General features: G+C 42.5%; 1 long non-coding RNA gene across 3 annotated transcripts; it reads left to right on the top strand.

Annotated features, from left to right (window-relative positions):
• Positions 1–393: 393 nt before the first annotated feature.
• On the top strand, positions 394–2,567 carry LOC129604714 (uncharacterized). 3 transcript variants are annotated; one of them, XR_008695861.1, is made up of 3 exons: positions 824–963; positions 1,924–2,025; positions 2,280–2,567. It is a non-coding gene; the product is annotated as an uncharacterized LOC129604714 (long non-coding RNA). The 3 variants fall into 3 exon arrangements; XR_008695862.1 differs by having other exon boundaries at positions 394–963; positions 1,924–2,567; XR_008695863.1 differs by lacking the exon at positions 824–963 and adding an exon at positions 970–1,301 and having other exon boundaries at positions 1,924–2,567.
• The last annotated feature ends 4,036 nt before the right edge of the window (positions 2,568–6,603 follow it).

Raw genomic sequence — 6,603 nt, 5'->3', positions numbered from 1 at the left:
TATTCCACAGGAATTCTGGCCCTGTAAACCAATTGGATGACAGCAGTCCGTCAACCATTTTTCCTCTAGATGCATTGTCAGCGGAGGTTGTCGTCTGTTGAGACATAAAACCATTGTTGCGGTGTTGAACTATGGCATAGCCCTTGCACTCTGTTTGCAACAAAGGTGTGGAAACGTCTGGCTTCATTGTTTATGTAGCCCAAAACAACTTTAGAGTCTGTCCAAAAGAACTCTTCCACATCGGTGTAGGCTATTTCCTCTCTGAGCATGTCACTTACTGTGTCTGAGACTACTGCTGCCGTTAGCTCTAGTCGTGGGATTGTGGTGACCTTTGTGGGAGCAACACGTGATTTCCCCATAACAAGAACACAGTAAACATTTCCATGCTCATTCTTAAAGGGCCCATATCATGCAAAATCCACTTTTTAGACATTTTGGAGCGTTCCTATGACTCTATGGGTCACATATACACACACTGAGCACGGTAGAAATGCATTTCCTGCTTTTTTCACATTTTGAAAACGTAAATTTTCTTATCCAATGAAAACAGCCACGACCTACTCTGAGGCCGTTCCCCAGTTCTCGTCACACTGGTTGAAAGTTCTCCTTGCAAATCCTGAACCACCACCCCCACAATGATCCCGAACCAAAACTGGACTTCCGCCATTTCCCCCCTCTCACTCACCGTGAACAGACCAGCACGGCAGCGCCCAAGTCCTCCCATAGAAATAGTTCGGTTCTTAGGTGTTCTAACAACACCAAAGTCTCTTCACTTCACCAAGGGATCAACAAGTGAGGATTTGTGGGTCACTTTTATTTTTAACGGACCGGTGCCAGAAACACTGCCTCAGCATTTATACGTATGTGCATTTCAAACGAGGGTGCGTACAATGCTGGATTTGTTTCACGGCTCCTGTTGGAAAAAAAGGACCTATTCCTAAAGTCCGTCATCCACTCACTGCAGTAAGTACATGCTTGATATTTATAATGTTTTAAAATGTTAGTTTGTCCGTTTAAATGTAGTAACCTATGTGTGAGTCAAGTTACTAGCTAGCTATGCTAACGGCTACAGCCATTCGACCGAGCCTTTGTCCCCTTCAAATGTGCTCATGTGGGCTCCTGCAGCCACACACCTGTGTGGAGAAAAGCTAATGACTAACGGCATCGAGCGGCTACAGGCAGGGAGCGGTGGGTCTAGCGTCTGTCCTTTTTCTGTAATCACATACACCTGCGGTGAACAGCTGATCGTTATCGCCCTTCCAGCGGCGACAGGCAGGAAGCGGTGGATCTAGCTCGCTGTAGTAAGTTTGTGCTTGATACTTGTGATCTCTAAATATGTTAGTTGGGTCTGTTTAAAATGCAGTAACCCACATGTGAGACAAGCTAATCGCTAGCGTCGCTAACGGCTACAGTGAGTCAACTGAGCCTTTGTCCCTTTCAAATGTGCTACTCTGAGTTGGTGCAACCACACACCTGTGTGGGGAACAGCTAATAGCGATGGGCCTTCGATCGGCGACAGGCAGGAAGCGGTGGATCGAGCTTTTGTCCTGTTGACGTGCTGCCGCTCCTGTTTGTGTTGCGTTAGCCGTTAGCATGCCTTTAGGCCTTTGCACTTTAGAGCTACAGCTGGTCATCGCTACAAAAAGAACCTGCAGATGAACGCGGTTGTGTTTGTTATTACCCCGTCCTGTGTCACAGCCTAAATCAACTTGTGATTTGGGGTTATGTCATTGTTCTATCAAATTCTAACATGATTAGTTGGAATGATTACTGTGTTGTGTTTCAAGCTTAGTTGCTAATTAGTCACATCTCTACAATACCTGCTGCTTATCTGGTCAGTTACCGATAGCTTGTACCATAGCCATTATATTTGTAGGACCAATACAATTTACAGTAAATGTAACAGTCTTTTCTATACTGTAGGAGGGCAAATCCCAGTTGCCCACATGCAAGGAGGCTGTCAAACAGAGAAATCACTGCAGACTGTTGGTACACAGACATCTGCTGCCCAGCTCAGGAGTAAAGGTATGTAAGTTTGTATGTACCAACAGTAAGATAGGTAATAGAAGATTTTAATTGGTATATACTGTTTAGATTTTATATTTGAATTGTAACAACTGTTTATCTGTTGTTTTAGCACAGACAGGCCTGTCCTCTTGTTTGGTTTAATTTTTTGTCTGGTATTGTGTGTGCTTACATTAGAGAAGGTTTTGACCTACATAATAATTAACATTTCACTAATCTACAATTCTGATTGCACTACCTTTTGTTTTGATGAGGTGATGGTGAGGACAGCCACAGCTTCCATCTGGTAGAGGACTGCTTCCGCTCAGTCTTCCAAATAGTGATGAGAACAAGGATCACCACATCTCCCTGTTTACCCTACTTTCATGCATTTCGTCTGCAAGGCCCTGCAAAAGCTTCTCCTTCGTCCTCAAACCCCCAGACTTCTTAATTAACTCAGTAACCTATACATTGCACATTGGAGTGTGAAGGTAACAGTTTGTTCTAGCTTTGGCGTAGTGGTGTATTTTTTTGGTTTACAATAAAGTTGGCTTTAACTATTATGTATTTCACTGAACTCTGTTTCTGAAGGGAAAACACTTTTATTTAGGAAATCATAGTATTGAAATTACATGTTTTTCTTTTTCTAATATGGTAAGCTATAAAGTTGAAGCGGCCATAAATAAAACGCATATAAATTATATATAAATAAAGTTAAAAAAATTCTTAATGAGTGTTGCACTCACAAAAAACACATTTTTACTCAAACGGTAAAGGAGTTATTCTACAGGTGGTCTACATCAATCATACTATGAGTGTTTTAGTGTTTTATCCATCAGGAAACTGCCTTCATCTACAACCCAAGCATGAAGAGATGGCAACTCAGATTCTTCACCCCAGGAATCCTCAGCACCAGCTCACTAGCCTCTGTAGACTAGATACCTGTAACAACTTTAGATACAGAGACATATTACTGTCAGATTTATCAAGAATGACAAAAAACATAATTAAAAGCAGTAAAAATACGTTAGGTCAATATATAATTTGAACCAATGCTTTTTGTTCCCAGGTAGGTCATGCAGTGATTGCTCTAAATATTAATGCACATTTTTTAAATAAAATTGTCAGAGCAGCAGCACAAGTAAGACAAAAACAGTGAAATGTGTAAATGTAAAATGTATTTATATTATTTCAGCTATGCTCTCAAACTTATTTATTTGTATAATGTGAGCTAAAGTAGTGTTTTCTATTAACGAGAGTTTTCCAGGTAAGTCGTGTTGTGAATATTGAAGCTGCACACGCCATTTAGCATTCGCATTAGCAACCGCTAGTCGCTTTGCAAATTACATAAATCAATTAAATTGAAGTAAATGCGACATTACCAATGAGACACATCTTGCATCAGCCGAAATGTGGTGACTTCAACAGCCTCCTCTTCAGCTTCAGGGTCAGATTCGGGATCGTAGACGTATGGTTCTACTACGCTATGAACCAGCTGACTAATGTCGTGCAGTTCTGTAGTGGGTCGTCTTCTTCTGTGGTGGATTGCATTCTCAATGTCGCACTACTGCCACCTATTGTATCCTAACCGTGCGGTGGCTCGTATCCATGGAGCCAATTTAAAAAAAAAAAACAACAACAAAAAAGGTATGCGCTTCCGCACAGAGGTGTGGTGAGCAGCTTCGCTTGCGACACGCCCAGAAAACACAGCGTTTGCTGATGGGGAGTGAGAACCACATATTGACAGGGGCAGTGTGGACGATCTAAAGGGTTTTATGGGATGAAAATTTACAGAGACCTTACTGAGACATTAAAGTCAAATATTTTTTAGAATGAAAAGCATGATATGACTCCTTTAAGCCTTAAGTAGGAGCACTGCCCATATCCAGTTATGCTTGCATCTGAGAAGTGATGTAATTCTCGTTTTACCACCCTTCCAAAGTTGGCAGGGACATAGCAGCGAGCTATTTGTATTTTCTTGAGACTGGCAAGATCACCTTTCCAACAGTCCCATTGAGTTTTAAGGTGCTCTGGTAGTGGGTCATCCCATCCAGTACCTTGGCGGCACATTTCTTGAAGTATTCTTTTCCCGCTAAGTAGGTAAGGGGCTATGAGTCCAAGAGGGTCATATATGGAGGCGACATGGGATAATATGCCACGACGTGTGGGAGGCTGGTTTTTGACACTGCTGATGAATGTGAAGCAGTCAGTTTCAATATTCCAGTGCATCCCTAGCGTTCTCTCTGTTTGGATGCCACTGAAGGCAAGGTCCTTTGACTTCGTTTCGATTCCATGTTCTGATGCAGGTATACTTTGCATAAAAGCAGCGTTATTGGACATAAACTTGTGCAGACGTAGGTCACCCTTTGCACATATTTCACGTGCTTCTCTTGCCAGCTTTATGGCACAAGTCTCTTGCAATGAACTGGGCTCCTGATGGGAATAAGAGATGGTTTTCCTTTGCTAGGTGCTTCAACCCATAGTCCTGGGGAGGATACTGCTCCAAAAAGGTGAACCTTCATCCTGTAGTCCTTTGGTTGTGCATTTAAATCCCCTTTTTCCCATCATAAGAAACGGAGGTAATTGCGGTCATTTTCCTCAACGTGGAACTGGTGGAACATTTTTTCTATATCACATGTCACAGCGATGAGATGTTGTTGAAACCGTATGAAGATTCCTGTTAAATTGTTTATCATGTTTGGTCCAGGCATAAGATGCTCATTGATGCTGGTGCCTCTATTGTTAGCAGAACAATCAAAGACAACTCTGAGTTGTCCTGGCTTTTTAGGATGATAAATGCCATGATGAGGTACTGTACATACCATTTTTGTCCAGGTGGTCCTTCATCCAATGCTTCTTCTAAATCGCCGCTTTCAATAATGTTGTCCATAAACCTTGTGTAGTCTTCTCTGTATTGCTCATCTTTACAGAGTTTCCTCCTGAGGTGGTTCAGTCTTTGCTGTGCAACCACCTTGTTGTCAGGCATTTGTGGTCTTTCCTTGAATGGGAAAGGCATTTCATAATGTCCTTCTCTGTTCTTTCTTATGCTTCCTTCTAATTTGCTAAGGAAGATGAGATCTTCACGGGAGACCATTTTGTCCTTTCCGCCAACATCCTTGAAATCATTCTCCAGGGCATGGATTGCATCCATCGACGTTAGTGGGGGGGCCTCTCTTACTGAGATACGATGGCAGAGACTGTTTCCCATTTCAGTGTCATTGTAGGGTGTTGTACTTCCAACGATGCTCCAACCTAGGTCTGTTTGAATCGCATACCGTTCATCTCCTTTTCCTATTATTACCTGTCTGGGTGCTAGGGCTCTGGAGCAGTTATATTCTATAAGAAGACCTACTTCACAACTAAGCAGAGGTGGGATTTCATCAATGATCCTTGATAGGTGTTTCCAGCCCTTGGCTGTTTCACAGGTAGGTATATAGTCACGACTTGCAGGTATGGAATCCTTTGTGTAAGCAGGAGGAAGTTGGATGTATGTTGCTGAGCTGTAACCCCTCACACGGAGTCCAGACACTCTCTCACTACCTACTACAGTACTCTCTCCAATCATGGTTGTCAGTTTCAATTTTACTGGACAAGTGTCTACTTTTAATTTCTGGCTCACTTCCTGATCAATGAAGATAGTGTCGCTTCGTTTTTCCAATAATGCATACACCAGTATCTCCTTGCTTGGGTGTATGGCAGATGAAACCCATACTGGAACAATCATGGATGTACTGATTGATCGTTCTTCTCTGGCAACGTTGAGTGATAAGGCTGCAGCTGTCTCCGAAGTGTCCTTCTGTGTTATGTTCTCACCAACTTCCCTTCTTTCTCTTTTTCCCACGCTGTTATAACTGGTAAAATCATGGAGGCATGTTGGGTGTTTTTTCTTGCAGACATCACAGATAAGGCGCCGTTGACACTCTTTCACACTGTGGCCTACTTTTAGACAGCCATAACACAGACTGTTGTCCTTAATGTATGCCCTACGGTTTACTAGGGACCTTTTTAGAAGGTTTGGGCACTTGTGAAGTTGATGGGTATCTTGGCATAACCTGCACAATGATTTTACATTTGAGGTGACTGCTACTTGCTCGTCACAATCTGAGGAACCTTGGGTACTGAAGACACTAGCTTTGTTTCTTTTAAATTCCTTTACATTTCCCTTGTCACTACGAGGTACGATTCCACCTGGCTGCTGCCCAGTCAGGTAACTTCTGAGTCAGTTTATGGTTTTCTTCACAGTCATTTTAATATGTGAAGACCTTTTAACATGAGGCATGGCTTGTAAGCAGGCATTTAAAAAATCTGAAAAGTTTCTGAGACCTTCTGCATCCTTGGGTTGTAGTTTTGGCCAGCTTGTTAATTTTTCTCTGAATGCCCTTTGAATGACAAATGGCTGACCGTACCGCTGGTTAAGTCTTCTCCAGGCATCTTGATATGCTTCATCGTCGTTTCTAAAGAATGTGCCTTCAAGGCATCCACGGGCCTGGCCACTAACATATCGATTAAGATAGTAGAATTTGTTAGCAGAGGAGATGCCTTTTTGATCTATCAGTGACATAAACAAGGCCTTCCACTCAACAAAGTGGACTGGCTCAC

Source organism: Betta splendens, chromosome 10 (genome assembly GCF_900634795.4).
Source record: "Betta splendens chromosome 10, fBetSpl5.4, whole genome shotgun sequence".
Taxonomy (NCBI): Eukaryota; Metazoa; Chordata; class Actinopteri; order Anabantiformes; family Osphronemidae; genus Betta; species Betta splendens.
The sequence above is the reverse complement of the archived record's forward strand: the minus strand, read 5'-3'. Positions and strand labels throughout refer to the sequence as shown.